The sequence below is a fragment of the Musca vetustissima genome, unplaced genomic scaffold, assembly GCF_032173495.1.
Source record: "Musca vetustissima isolate MV318-11 ecotype Yass unplaced genomic scaffold, APGP_CSIRO_Mvet_v1 utg501636, whole genome shotgun sequence".
Lineage (NCBI taxonomy): Eukaryota > Metazoa > Arthropoda > Insecta > Diptera > Muscidae > Musca > Musca vetustissima.
The window spans coordinates 2,387-18,240 of NW_026879032.1; the positions used below are offsets into that span (position 1 = coordinate 2,387).

A 15,854-nucleotide genomic window follows, 5' to 3' on the forward strand; every position below is an offset into this window, starting at 1 on the left:
CCATATTCAGTGTTGCCAAAACTTTGTCGATAAAAAATGCCAGATTTTGTTTAAAAAAATGCAGATATTTGAAATTTTGCACATTACTAATAGTTCTAGCATGTTTGGTATTGTAAATGGGATATATCTGTCCTTTTTAGGGTAGCCCCAACCGAATTGGTTCTAATTTGATATTTTGGATTTTCATTGGAAAAAATATGGGTCTTTTTTACGGTGTAGAGCGGTATTTCAATTATTCGGTGTTTTGGTGATTTTAGTCAGATTTTTCAACCGAAGTTCAATTTGATATTTTGGAATCTCATTAGGCATTCCGTGTTTCGGGGTAGCATCCACGTTACACGTTTTCAGGGGCTGGCTCATAGCCCTCATATTAAAGTACCGACCTATTTTCGGTATTTTGAGGGCTTTAGTCGCATTTGCGGACAATTTTCTATATTTCCTCTTTCCGTCCTATTCGCGTACAGTTTAAAAAATATGAGTGCGGAAAATATTTCTATGTAGGTCCATCTCTTGCGGTACTATAAAGTGACTATAATTTGACATTCTGGATTCCGGTTGAATAAACTACTCGTAGCGTGAAACATAAATAAATATCAATAGGTTTATATGAAATCGATTTTTTTAAGAAACCAAATATACAGAAGATTTTGTAAATATCCTGAAAAAATAAAAAAAAGATTCTAGGTGCTAGATAAATAGATAGATATTTTGTCAGGGTATTATAGCTTTGTGCAGCCCCAAAAGTTTGTAACGCCGCGAAATATTGGTCCTAGACCCACCTTTAAGTATACCGATCGTCATATCTCGACTAGCTGAATCGATTTAGACATGTGTGTCCGTCTGTCCATTATATATTGTAAACACTATACAGGCCACAGTTATAGACCAATCTTCACGAAATTTTGCATGTAGGATGGGTTCTGGCCAATGAAGACCCCTATTGTTTTTGGGAAAGATCGGTTAATATTTAGGGGATGAAATGGACCAAATACTAAATTTTTGTCGGTTTTTCTGGTCGCTCCAGAGGCCGCAATAATGGCCCGAACATCGTGAATTTTGCATGGAGAAGGGGATCGGGCCAAAGAATAAGCATGCATGTTTTCATAAAGATCGGTCAATATTTAGCGGGTCAAATGGACCCTGTCTTTTGTGTGAAAAATGACAACATTGGTATTCTATAGCGTATATATTTACCTCTGAAGGACATAGACCCGAGAAGTTGATATTATATCCAAGAGGAGTGGTTGACCTTTATATTAATACCAAGTATATTGTTGTATGTGTTCGGATGTGGGAGTTACACCTAAATATTTACAGGTATCTCCGTATTCGTACATTATTTACTAACCCATTATCACTCTAGAGAGCGGAACTATAGCGCTGATTGCTTTGAAATGTTCCATTAGGTTCCAGTTATGGTCAAGGACAACACCTATAATTTTCGGTGATGATCGCATAATCATTTTGGAATGAAGTGGACCGAAAACTTAATTTTTTGTGTTATTTTCGAGTCGATCTATAGACCACAAATGAAAGCCGAACATCACAACACAACCCACGGTGAAGGGAATCTGGACAATAACTGTACTGAATACTCGTAATATTCGGAAAATATGTCAGTGTGAGGAAGAGAAGCTGTTTACCTCAAATCGGGCAAGAGGGTGCAATTATCACGAAATATTGCCCAGGCTCGGAATAAACATCCGCAGAAAATTTGAGTTCCGTGGTAGTTGTGTAGGGTATCGTATGGTCGGCCCCGTCCGACTATACTGCTCCGCTCACTGGTTTTTAAATACATATGTATATTTCTACTTCTTCCTTTGTAATATAATTTCATAGTTCTACTTCCAACCTTTCCGGAATAATACAGGTTTTAGTACCACGTTAGTACTAATTTCCAAAAATATATGTGTGCAACATTCTATTTGTAACACCTTAATCTGCATATCAAATTTCACATATATATTGCTATTTGTTACATTGTAATATAATATTTAGTATATATACTAATAATTTCCAAAATTTGTTTATACTTTCCCCTTTCTTTGGTAAAGCTGCATACCAAATTTCAAAGTTCTACGTCCAACCGTTCCGGCGTAATACAGTATTAGTACTTTTTAGTACCTTTTAGTACTAAGTTCTGACAAAATATTCTTGCACCTCATTCTATTTGTAATATCTTAAGCTCCATACCAAGTTTCAGATATGAATCTTCACTGATTACATTCAAATGTAATGTTTAGTACCTTTTAGTACTAAATTTCAACTTTTTTCACACACACACTACTTGGCTTATAGTAGGTAAAACTGCACACCAAATTTCAGAGTTCTACTTCCAGCCGTCTCGGAGTAATATAGTTTTAGTACTTTTTTAGTACTAACAGCAAAAAAATATTTCTTCACCTCATTCTTATTGTAATACCTTAAGGTACATACCATGTTTCAGATACGAATATCCACCGGTTCCATTGAAATATAATATTTAGTACTTTTTAGTACTAAATTCCAAAATTTTTGCACACATACCACTTCGCTCATCCTAGGCAAAGCTGCATACCAAATTTCAGAGTTCTACATCTAACCGTTCCCGCGTAATTCAGTTTTTAGTACCTTTTAGTACGAATTTCCAAAAACCCCGCCTTATCACACGCCTACGCACCCGACCCGACCTAAATGCCAAATTTCAAGTTTCTAGCTTTAGCCGTTTCGTCTGGGCGTTGATGATCAGTCACTTATAACGCAACTCTTTTATATATATATATATATATATATATATAGATAAATGCAAATTATCAACAATAATGTTATATCTATATATATAAAAATGAATTGCTGTTCGTTAGTCTCGCTAAAACTCAAGAACGGCTGAATGGATTTTTCTTATCGTAGTCTTTAAATGTTCGTGGAGTTCCAGGGAAGGTTTAAAAGGTGAGAAAAAAAATCGAAAACTGCGAAAAATTTGCAAAAAATTTTTGAAGCATATTTGCATTTCCACGAATTTAGTATCGAGCTATTTTGACAGCACCACATCGTAGTTGTTATTTTGAGATATTTTAGGTGAAAATTTGCAGCCTTTAAGCCTACATTTGTCAATTATTGAAATTTTTCAAAATATTTATTTTTTATTTTTTGGTTTGACATTGTATTGAAACCTTTTTTGGGAGAATAAACAAATAATGGAGAATCATATCATTGAATGTACACGCGATCATTGTAGAATCCACGAACATTTTGGGACTAATGCAAGGATGGAAAATCAGAAGACATTCTGAATCATGAACTCGATTCAGAATGTCTTTCATTCAGAGTAGTCGGATACTAAGATTCATGTCATAGATTAATTTGTTTCGAAATAATAATAATAGGAACCACGGGAAATATCAAATCAGGTGGTTATATACCTAATTATTTTTCAATATCGTTGAACTTATAAACAGAACAACTCGCATATATGCGATACAAAAATGGGTATCAGAGAGAAAAATAAAATACGATATTTTTTTTCAAAAGTATATCATTAAGCTCAGCTGGAAAGAGAACAACTAACAAAAAACCAGCAATATTAGAAAAAATAACCGATGTTACCTATTCGTATGAACATGCCAACTACCGATAACACTCAGGTTGGAAAAAGGGGGGTAAGAACTACAATATACCGAAAATTTAACCGGAACTAATTATGGTGACTTTTTAAAACGTTAAGCTATAGTGCATAATATCTTTTATTCACAGAAATCCGTTGTACCTAATTATAGCAAACTTTAGGGGAAAATTCGGTCAATGTCTTTATAACACGGAAAGTGGGTCAAGACCTGCATGTAGCTATATAAAAACTTGGACCTAAATATAATTTTTTTTTTTTTTGGCAAATATACCGGAATGACATATTTTAGGTACTACAATATAGTGGATATATAATAATTTGAGATAGGAAGATTTGACACTACATCAGAAATTATGGGGGATACCATTATATGAGTGTTACCCAGAATCTTCGAACAATATTGATAATTCTTTGTTACGAGATTTCGTACTTACTGATCATATAAAATTTAAAATTAAAGGCAATATGGTTGAAACACCTGACCAAACCCCCCAAAATACAGAAGAGTGGACCAATATTGACAATTCTTAGTAGGGTTCATGCTACCAAATAAATGAACCAATTACAGCTGATTATGTTGAAAAAAAGTGCCCAAATCTCTAAAGGAACGTATAATTTGGAGTGTTATTATATGAAGGATTTTCGGAAACTTTGACAAATTTTGTTAGGAACATTTTCTACTCAATGAACATCCAAAATATAAAATTACATCCAAATACCGAATATTAAGGGGTTACCCGATTACTTGGACCAATTTGGATAATTTTAAGTAGAGTGATTTTCTGCTCAATAAGTATCCCCTATATTAAATTAAATACAATTCTGTTGAAAGCCGTGCCCAAGATTATGAAAATGCGGAATGTTTATGATAATATTTGGTGCGGACACATTCTACTCAATTACAACCAATTATATTTAAAAATCATATTGCGAGGTACCTTTATATGGGGGCTACCCTAAATAGTGAACAAATATTGAACAGTTTCAGTACCAAATATCCTAGGAGTAGTAGCAATGTATGGGCAAATTTCACAGCACTATCTCAAATCGTGAATGGTAGAAAAAGCTAACACTATATTGGGCTATCGTTATGTGAATTACACATCAATAGTTTTGCTATGCAAGACAACGTTTGCCGGACCCGCTAGTCGTATATAATTATTCAATGACATTAAAAAGTGACAAAATTTCGAGTGAATATTTCTAAAGGATGATGGTTTCCCTTATATTTCAATTTGATCATTACAAATTTGTTTTCTTATTTTTCCGGAATTTAAATTGTTATATAAATTAGTGAATTTAATATCTCATTTTGAAATCCATAATGGTTTCAGAGTTATTATCGTTATTCTTTCGGCAATATTAATTATAATTTCTCAAAATACGGTTGAAGAAAATTAATAATCAAAACAAAAGTTAAAATACTCACATTGATTTGTTCCTCGTTCTCTCGCAGAAAGCACTTTCGTTGAGTCTTGCTCCGATGAGATGCCGTTAATATATGAAACTGTTATATTACAGAATAGAAGTGATTTTGTGATGTGCTGCTAGAAAACGATAATACTGAATAGCTTTGGAGATGATTGAATCTTTACTCTCTTTGTTGGTTATTACATTACACACGCACAACAAAACAACATGTGATAATGATCATTAATTTATGTAATTATAATTAAATGGCACATGTAAGATAATTGGCAACCGGTTGGGAAGACCACAATAACTGCATGAACAATAACTGCACTTCACATCTCACTCGAATTTTTGATATGAATAATATTATTAGCTTCATATATGATTGTTAGCGTTATTTAATTTATGTTTATTTCCCCATTTATTTTGGGGTGTTTCCTCGAATGTTTATGTTTCAGTAATACATGCCGAGTTACAAAACCTTTGGGAATTACTTTTTTTACCATGGATTTCTATGCACATTTCTTGCCGTTTTCGTAAACGTCAACCTGATGTTATATTATTCCGCCTCGAGCTATTGCCATGCTTAGAGGTGGACTTTTTTTATTTTCCGTAATCCCGTTGGACCGACAAACAGAAATGTGCGTTTACTTATCTCGATTGAAATGATGTATACTGAGTGACGGTTAAGCAGAACAACAAAGAGGTTCACAGATCAGCTTTATGACAATGTGATGTAAAAATCGATTTCAAACAGGTTATGAGAGCAAAAGCTTTATTTTTATCCATCTCTTCTTCATTCTGTGGGATTAATAATGCACATCAGAAATCAAAAGCAAACCTATAGAAAACAAATTAATTGAATGAGAGCAAGAATTTATTACACCCTACAACTAAATTTAATTTGACTGATTGCAGACAATTTGTCCTTGATTGAGATAATGTATCGACGGAATCAATCAAAATTACAATCTAGAGGTATTTCAAAATGCTTGTCAGAAAAAAAAATTGTTGAGCACTTGTTTCACTTACAAAAGTATAAAGGAGATTGAATCTATATATATAAAAATGAATTGCTGTTCGTTAGTCTCGCTAAAACTCGAGAACGGCTGAACGGATTTTTCTTATCTTAGTCTTGAAATGTTCTTGGAGATCTAGAGAATGTTTAAAAGTAGAGAAAAGTCGAATAAATGCCACGAAACCTCTTAAAACAGACTTTTATATTTCCCATATAAATGTTTTCTAAATAAAATGTAGAGTCATACTCAATTTGTATTTTGTGTCAGATTATTTTTTAATTTTGATAATTTTTAAATTTTGTCACAAATTAAGTTTTGAAAGCAATCACTTCAGAACGCGGAGATTTATGGCTTAAACGTCTTAGTTACGATATTCTATGAGGCGTAGGAAGCAACGAGTTCGTGCACATCAAACTCATCAACGGCAAGCACGGCGTAATGAAATAGAGTGAATCCGCAGACGCAGAGCTGCCTGATTCTCAGTTTATGGTAATGGAATTGATTCTAAGCACTTCATGGCCAATATTCCGAAATATAATAACTGTTTCCAGATGACTTTATTTTGCTCTAAATATATTATACAGTTCAATTCATGCCCACTTTCAAGGTATAAAACCAGAATATATATTAATATAAACATAGGAAGTTAATGTTTATATATAGATTCCTTAAATCGGTTGGGACATTTATATGGGGACTATGTTACACAGTATGTGGTAATAGATGCGAAAACTTGAACGTACCGAAAATTAAACGGGAAATATGTATGGCGCGTTTTTAGTGCAATATGTCAACTACAGAGAAAATTAGGGACTTGTATGTAGGAACGATATCAAAACTTGGTCTGAAATAGAAATTTCCGCAAAAATTCGTTTTACCCTTCAATATCCCGGAATGATATATGATACTACAGTGGAAATGGATACGTACTAATTTTTGGTAGGAAAATTTGACACCACATGAAAAAATACAGAACAATTGGGTACCATTTTGGTTGAAACACTGGACCAAAATCCCCAAAATACAGAATATTGTAGGTACCGTTATATGGCGGCTACCTCAAAGAGTCGACCAATATTGACAATTTTAGTAGGATTCATTCTACCAAATTAAACATCCAAATGCCAAATTAGAGCCGGTTACAGCTAAAATCGTGTCCAAATCACCCACAGCATCGAAACAGGTGGAGTACTATTATATAAGGATATTTGGAAGCTTTGGCGAATATAAAATTACAGCCAAATACCGATTATTAAGGGGAACCGTTATATGGGGGCTATCGGTATACTTAAGTCAATATTGAAAATTTTAATTAGGAAGATTTTCTGCTCAATAAATATTCCTAATATTAAATTAGAAGCAATTCTAATTTAAAATATTGGGGGTACCATTATAGGGTACCCCAATATCAATACCAAATATCTTATGAGTAGAAGAAATGAAACTCGCTCAACAAACATTAAATTGTAGATATTCAGTTTTGTAATGTTTCTTAATGTGTGCTCTGATAAATACCAAGGAATTATAAAAATTACACTCCACTCCAATTACACTCCACCCAAAACAACAAAACACTCCATCCAAAACAAACTTAAAATGCCGAAAATTATACATCACGTTGTATTGCTAGGCAATACAACGTTTGCCGGGCCCGCTAGTTTGGAATAAAAATTAAAATTATATCGACTTTGAATTTTGGAGAAATTAAACTTTAATAAAGTTGAAAATTCAAAATTCAACCAGCGTGAATATTAGGATGAAATATTCGGCAAAATGGCAGAGATCTGAGTTCTTCTGCACCTTCATAACTCGGTAACATTTTAGTTTACCTATTATTCCAAACATTGAGTTAAAACTTTACAAATATAGAGCAAAGAAAACTGATAGATAAAAGTATCTTCTTCCTTGCAACTCCACAAAGAGGTGGCGCATTAAAGCCGTTACGAATTGAAAATTTTTGAATTTGATTTCAAAACTTAAAAACTGCTAAACAATGCAAGTGCCACTACAAAATTCCTCCAATCGTAGAAAATATAGGAGTAACATTTTTGGAATATGGCATCTCTTTTTAATCAACTGTGGGTCTTTTTCATACTTTGTGTAACATTTTTTGTTTGGGCAAATTTAAAGTGTTTGTGTTGTACGAAATAATTAAAAAGAAATGAAGATTTGAAACCAAAAAAAATGAATAGTATCCTTAGAGCATATTTAGAGGATGTTGCTACTTCCAGAGAGCAACAAAGAACTTCTACAAGATTGTCAAGAAGACAATGTACTTCCAACAGATTCAAAAAATACTACCGGGTAGCAAACCAGTATACCAATACTTGTTGGAAGTTTTGGCGCAACATACTCCTACAAGGAAGAAAAGTCTGCAATTTAAAGCTTTGTCCTAAGTGCCTAAAAGCTCTGAAGAAAAGCGGTGTATAGCATTGGAATTTTATACGAATTTTTGCTCCATGTTTGGGCCGCCTCCTGTTCCTGCTTTGTATTTTAAATTCTGTGCAGCGTTTTGCCTTACATATTTTTTTTTTTTGGTCAGCCCAAAACTATTTTAAGTAATTTTGAAGAATGAATGGATTATTTTATTCAAATGAATGTGATAAATTTAGTACTAAACATTTTTCCATTCGGCGATGCCCTTAGTTGTTGGTCCCATAGAATTGACTCTTTGTTCCCTTTATAGAATCCACGTGCAATGTCAGGATGTAATTCCATCACTGACACTAAATGCTGCAGTTGGGTTTTATTTGTCTTCGACATACAAAGAATTTATTTATTTCTATTTCGATTTATATTTGAAAAACCATACATACATTTTTTATCTCCCTTCGATTTTGTTTGTGAGATATTTTAAGAGGAAAAACACAAATTTAACTTTCTTATGATGCCTACTTTTTCTCCTTTCTCCCTTTAATTCCACGCTGAATTTGTTTACGATTGCGGAAAAGGGAGAAGAAAGAAATTCGCACGGAATTATTTTGACGATTAGTCTGATTGTAAGAGGTCAAGAATATTACGTCGCGTCTAACATGTCAGGTAATTAGAATGGAGTGCAGACCATTATTAAATCAAAACCAGTAAGGAAAGTAGTAAAGTCGGGCTGGGCCGACTATATGATACCCTTCACCACTTTGGGTATATTCTACATATGTATCCAGCTTAGCAACATCATTTTAGACTTAATTCAGTACTTCAGTAGTGTTGGCGGTTTATTTGGGATACCATTTGTATTTTGTTTTTATAAAAAAGAACTATTTATTAGTGAGGAATGTATGGCATTGATTGCCGAGGGGTAAGGCAGGGAAGACTATAGTTTCGGATCACGCCACTGATCCTCATCAGTTCCCTTAGTTTTTTGTTGGGATATTCTCCCCAGAAGCTATTAATAGCTTCTTTACAAAAAACCTTTCAAACCCAAATGTCTCTTGTAACAACGCGAAGTACTTAGCTGACCAACGTACCCTATACCAAAATTCGTGCAAATCGAAAGATATATAGGGACTTTGGTGCACCAATTACATAAAATATATCTAAATCTGAACCGATTTTCACGAAACTTTGCAACATCATTCTAGACTTAATTCAGTACGCTATGCCAAAATTCGTGCAAATGAAAAGATTTCCAGGGACATTGGTGCACCAATTACCTACAATCGGGCGAAAATATATATGGGAGCTATATCTAAATCTGAACCGATTTTCATGAAACTTAACACAAATTATTACAGACTCAAATGTCAGTACGCTATGCCCAATTTCGTGCAAATCGAAAGATATATAGGGTCTTTGGTACACCAATTACCTTAAATCGGATGAAAATATATATGGGAGCTATATCTAAATCTGGACCGATTGTCACGAAACTTTGCACACATCATTCTAGACTTAATTCAGTACGCTATACCAAAAGATTTCCAGGGACTTTAGTGGACTATTTACCTAAAATCGGGCGAAGCTAAACTTAATTTAGTACGCTATGCCAAATTTCGTGCAAATCGAAAGATATATAGGGACTTTGGTACACAATTTACCTTAAATCGGACGAAGATATATATGGGAGCTATATCTAAATCTGAACCGATTTTTATGAAATTTTGCACACATCTTTCTAGACCTAATTCATTACGCTGTGCCAATTTTCGTGTAAATCGAAAGATATATAGGGACCGTTTACATTAAATCGGACGAAAATATATATGGGAGCTATATCTAAATCTGAACCGATTTTTCCCAATTTCAATAGGGTTCGTCCTTGGGCCAAACAAATGAGCTGTGCCAAATTTCATCCAATTCGGATCATAAATGCGACCTGTACTTTGTTTACAATTTTACATCTACAGACGGACAGACGGACGGACGGACATGCATAAATCGACTCAGAAAGTGATTCTATGCATATTCTCAAAAGGAACCATGGGTCTATCTCGATTATTTTTGCCTGTTACAAACATATGCACTAAGACATAATACCCTGTACCACAGTGTGGTGAAAGGTATAATTAATTTCTGCGGTATAAAATCATTGCTCTTTTCACATTTTAAAATTAAGTTTAAATACAGCTTCAAAAATTCGAAATATGCGAAGTATAGTTTCTGAAATTTTGCACATTTACTTGTTCTTTAGGAAATCCAAAAGGGTCTGCTACATTATGTAGAATATTTTGAGAAGCAAGTAAATCTTTCAAACAACTACATTCATATTATGAAACACGATGTGTTGAGCAGCATGATTGTATACAAATATTTAACGAATCTATAGAATAAACAGGGAAAATGGTAAGATTTAATTTGGATTTATTTCTAAGAAGTTGAAGTTTCAGTGCCTAGAAGGGTTGTTCCGCAAAAGTAGAGGTCAAATGTAATGAGTTGGAACACATAACTAGTGAAGTGAAAGTGCTGATTCGAAATATGCATTTTTTTAATACGCAAAACATTTGATATATACGCAATACGTTAAGAGTAATGAAGTTATATATTTTTGTGAGCTTAATGAATATAAAATATTGTCCTTAGTTCTAATGCATTTTCGCGATTAGTAATGTTTTTCTGTGTATTTTCTATTAAGGGAACCCCCCCATTCTCAATTTTAATTCTTCAAGATTTTCAATGGGCTGGTAAATCAATACCAATGCTTGTTAAGGTTTGTAACTTTGCACATATAAGATTGAAGATTTAAAAGAGAAGAAAAATAGTTCACAAAAAATCTTTGTTATTGTTTTGTTGTTGTTTTTTGCAATTAAAGAAAAGACCTTATTTTTGATGGCGGGCATGATAACTCCTCACTGCAACATCGAAATCCGAAAATTCCAACGGTGTTAGAAAGAGTACATGTCTGGCTCTCGTATGAACTAGGATTTTTGACTTCGCTCTAAAATTAACAAAATGGTGGACCTTTGAAAAAAATATTTTTGGAAAATCGCCGATTTTTTACCAAAAACCAAGCCGATTGGCTTTATCCTAGTTCATACGAGAGCTAAACACTCCCAGAGAAACGTTGCAAAATTTGGAACCGATTGGATTATTAGTTTTTGAGTTATCGTGCCCGCCATTCGCAAAAAATGTTTAGAGAAAAACGCGTTTAAAGTTTGAGAAGCCCTTCAGCCGTCACTTGATGCTGACGCAATAAATCGGATATATCTTCAAGAGTTCTTGAGATTTTCACTTGAAATTTTGTAGGAACATTCTTTAATCAGTGTAGATTCCAAATATATCAACAAAAATTTTGACCCCGAGAATGGCGGGGTCCCCTTAAACATATAAAAACGTAACGTGCGTACAAATTATTTATATTAAAATAATAGATTTTTATACCCTCCACCATTGTATGGAGGGTATATTCATTTTGTCATTCCGTTTGTAACTCATCGAAATATTCATTTCCGACCCTATAAAGTATATATATTCTTGATCAGGGTAAATCAGGACGATCTAGCCATGTCCGTCTGTCCGCCCGTCTGTTGTAATCACGCTATCTTCTGAAGGAATTGAGATAGGGTGCTGAAATTTTGCATAGGGTTGTCTTTTGTCTGCAGGCAGGTCAAGTTCGAAGATGGGATATATCGGTCCACGTTTAGGCATAGCTCCTATATAAGGGTACCCGCCAAATTTCGGTATTTTTGGGTTCTTGAGCGCGTTTTTCAGCCAAATTCCCTGAAATTTGGTACATTGGGTTCTTATTGGGTACTAAATATCCGTACAAAAAATTATAAATATAGGTCCACTATTTCCAGTAGCCCCCATATAACGGTACCTCCTAATTTTCAGTTTTTTGGGGATTTTACTCGTATTTTTCCACCGAGTTGGCTGTAATTTAGTAATTTGAGTTCTTAATAGGTTCCAAATCTCTCCACAAAAAATTATGGACATAGGTCCATTTTTCCGGGTAGCCCCCATATAAGGGTACCCCCAATTTTCGGTATTTTGGGGTTCTTGAGCGCATTTTTCAACCGAATTCGCTGCAGTTTAGTATTTTGTAGTCGTATACGGTAACAAATCTTTCCACCATCTGATTATCTGATTTGTTCCGCGTTTTGAGTTTGGTTCTAAGCCTCTGATGTAATCATTTCACCTGCGGAGGATATCGAGATAAACAAGTAGAACGTAAGGTTCGATAATGAACTATAACCCGCATTTAGACCTAGCCCCTCTATGGAGGTTCCAGAATAAGTGGACCGATATTCCCCATTTTCGAATTTGAACTAAGATTGGAAAAAATAATAAGATGGACAAAGTTTGGATGAAATGTAAATTTTTTGAAACCGATTTGGTCCAAAGAAACATGGGGTCTAGAACCAATATTTCGAGTAGCCACATTTTCACCTTGTTAATGTGTATATTCCCTCAATAGCGGTAAAATGAGGGTATAATTATCCATTAAAAATTTCTGAATTTTTTATTTTTGCTTACATAATCCGTTTTTAGAAATGTCGGTATAGGTCCACTTTTTGGAATGTTCCCTATATTTTCATTTCTAGTACCTGTCAGTACCTATGGAGGGTATCCAAAGTTCGGCCCGGCCGAACTTAACGCTTTTTCACTTGTTTATATTAAAATCGTTATCTGATTTGTTCTGTGTTTTGGGTTAGGTTCTAAGACTCTGTTGTAATCTTTTCACCTGCGGAGGACCTCAATATAAAAAAACTAGAAGTTAAGGTTCGATAATGAACTATAACCCGCATTTAGACCTAGCCCCTGTGTGGGAGGTACCAGAAGGAGTGGACCGGTATTCCCCATCTTCGAAATGGAACTAAATTTGTAAGAAATAGTAAGATGGTCAAAGTTTGGATGAAATCTAAATTTTCTGAAACGGATTTTGTCCAAAGAAACATGGTGTCTAAAACAAATATATTTCGATGAGGCACATTTTCACCGTGTCAAAGTGTATACACTCTCATCTCAATTACCTCAGCCTTATGGCTAAGGCTGAGGGTAATTTATCCATATTGAAATTTGTATTATGGTTTATATTCCCTATATTTTCATTTCAAGTACCTGTCAGTATATCTATGGTGGAGGGTATCCAAAATTCGTCCCGGCCGAACTTAACGTTTTTTCACTTGTTTTAACATAATCATCTACTTATCTCATATTTAAGGAAGGCAAAATTTGACTTTTTTCATTTCGCACCATGTTTACAAGCGTACAAAAGCATTTTATACGTGATGGAATAGTGTGATTTCTTTATACTTGGCTGGAAACCCACAAGTAGCTATCGTTCGAGCATTCCAGCATTTAAATGTGAATAAATCTTTTGTGGCTCGTACCATCGCTCATTACCGTGATACTGGAGCGTAGCCCGACGTCAAGGAAGTGGACGGAAGAAAACAGCAACATCAGCAGAAATGGTTCGAAAAGTAATGAAGCGATTTGATCGAAACCCGCGTCGCAGTGGGCGAAAAATGGTTCGTGAGCTGAACATATCGCAATATTGCATTCGGCAAATATTAAAAAATGAGCTCAGGGTAAAGGCATTGAAATTCCAAAAAGAGCAAGAACTTACACCGCAACAGAAAGAAAATAGGCTCAACGAGCTAAAGAGTTGCTTCGCTTGGCCGAACGTGGTGTAAACAAAGAGGTCAGCTGAAAACATGCACATTCAGTTGGCCACCAAATCTCAAGCGCCGGCCATGGTGATGGTGTGGCCCGCCATAACAGCCGATGGTCGCTCTCCGCTTGTATTAATCGACCGTGGCATCAGCATAATTGCCGAATATTATCGCGAAAATATTCTGGAGGGTGTATTAATGCCTTGGGCATACAAACATTTTGGCCGCAGACCTTGGACATTCCAATAGGACTCAGTAACATCGCACTCAACACGCGCCACCCATGAATGGTTACAAATTAAGGTTCCTCGCTTCATTTCCAGCGCGAAATGGCCAACAAAATCTTCGGATACCAATCCGTTGTACTATTATTTCTTGAGTATTTTGGAAAGCAAGCATTTAAAAAGCAACATTCGTCGTGTTATGACTGAGATACAATATTTGTCCAAATTATTTCAAGAGAATCGATCCTTCCGACAGTTCACGTAGAGGTAATTTAAAAGATGTAATATTTCCCATCTATTGTCGTGAAAAAAATATTTTATATGTTTTATTTGCGTTTACTTTTGAAACCTCCAAATAGATAACCTTGTGTATTCAAGAATTTTAATAAATAAAAAATGAAGCAAATGTTCAAATGCGCCATAGGATACAAATAATTTATTTGTAATAGTACATTTGCAAAAACTAATAATAATAATGAAGAATCACATAAAGTCCAATTTTTAAATTGAAAAAATTGAAATTGAAACTCCTCATTGTGCATAACAGGATTTTCGCACTTCCGTAATGTATGTAAGTAAAAGTGACAATGGATCTATCAGGATTCCTTTGGTAAGTTACAAACATATGCACAAATGCATAATACCCCGCATCACAGTACGGCAGTCTATTCAGAAACCAATATTAACAATATTTGGTATATTAACTTACTCATTTCATTATTGCACATATTAATAGTTTTTAAAGAGCTAACTATTTTCCGATAATTTAACAACACTTTTAGAAACGATTTCGAGAAAATTTCACAAGCGAATATCGTATAAAATTTCAATTTCATCGTCAGTCGTTGTTGAACTCGGAAACAGACTAGACGTGTTGAAGCGTAGAACTGCATTATTTTTTTTTCCTTTTTCTCTAAGTCGTTTACAACAATTTCTAATAAAATTGCAACAGTTTTTTCCTGCATTTAAGAAAAAAACAAAAAACAAAAAAAAGAATAGAACAAAAAAAAAACAACAGCATTGCACTGTTTGCCAGTGCTTGCACTGCATGCAGTACTTGCATTGCCCATATGAATTATCAACAACATTATCCAACGTGAATCTTCACTATGAGTGATACAACAGAAAATAAACCAAACAGTGACCGTACTTGTGATTTAAGTGAAGGCAACGAAGATGATGGCAACTGGCAAATTGTTCGTTCTAAGCGAAAAATACCTGGGTCCCCCATAGGCAACTCACCAAAAAGAAAGCAAGTTGTTGACAACCAACCTTCAACTTCAAATCGATATAGTGTTCTCTCATCAACGGAAAATAATAACAACAATGAACACAAATCAGAACCGAAACCACCGCCAATATTTATACCAGATGTTAAAAATATTAACAAAATGATGGATGAATTAAGCAAGATTATCCCAGTTGAAGATTTTAACTTTAAATCACTAGTTAAAGGGGATGTTCGTCTTATGATTAAAAATGTTGATTCGTTTAGAAAAATTGTTAAATAGTCATTAAAAACCTTCAGTAGTCATTAAAAACCTTC

General features: G+C 34.4%; 1 long non-coding RNA gene across 1 annotated transcript; it reads left to right on the forward strand.

Annotated features, from left to right (window-relative positions):
* The first annotated feature begins 13,697 nt into the window (after window positions 1-13,697).
* On the forward strand, window positions 13,698-14,065 carry LOC133323840 (uncharacterized). Its single transcript, XR_009754103.1, has 2 exons — window positions 13,698-13,798; window positions 13,829-14,065. It is a non-coding gene; the product is annotated as an uncharacterized LOC133323840 (long non-coding RNA).
* Window positions 14,066-15,854: the final 1,789 nt, after the last annotated feature.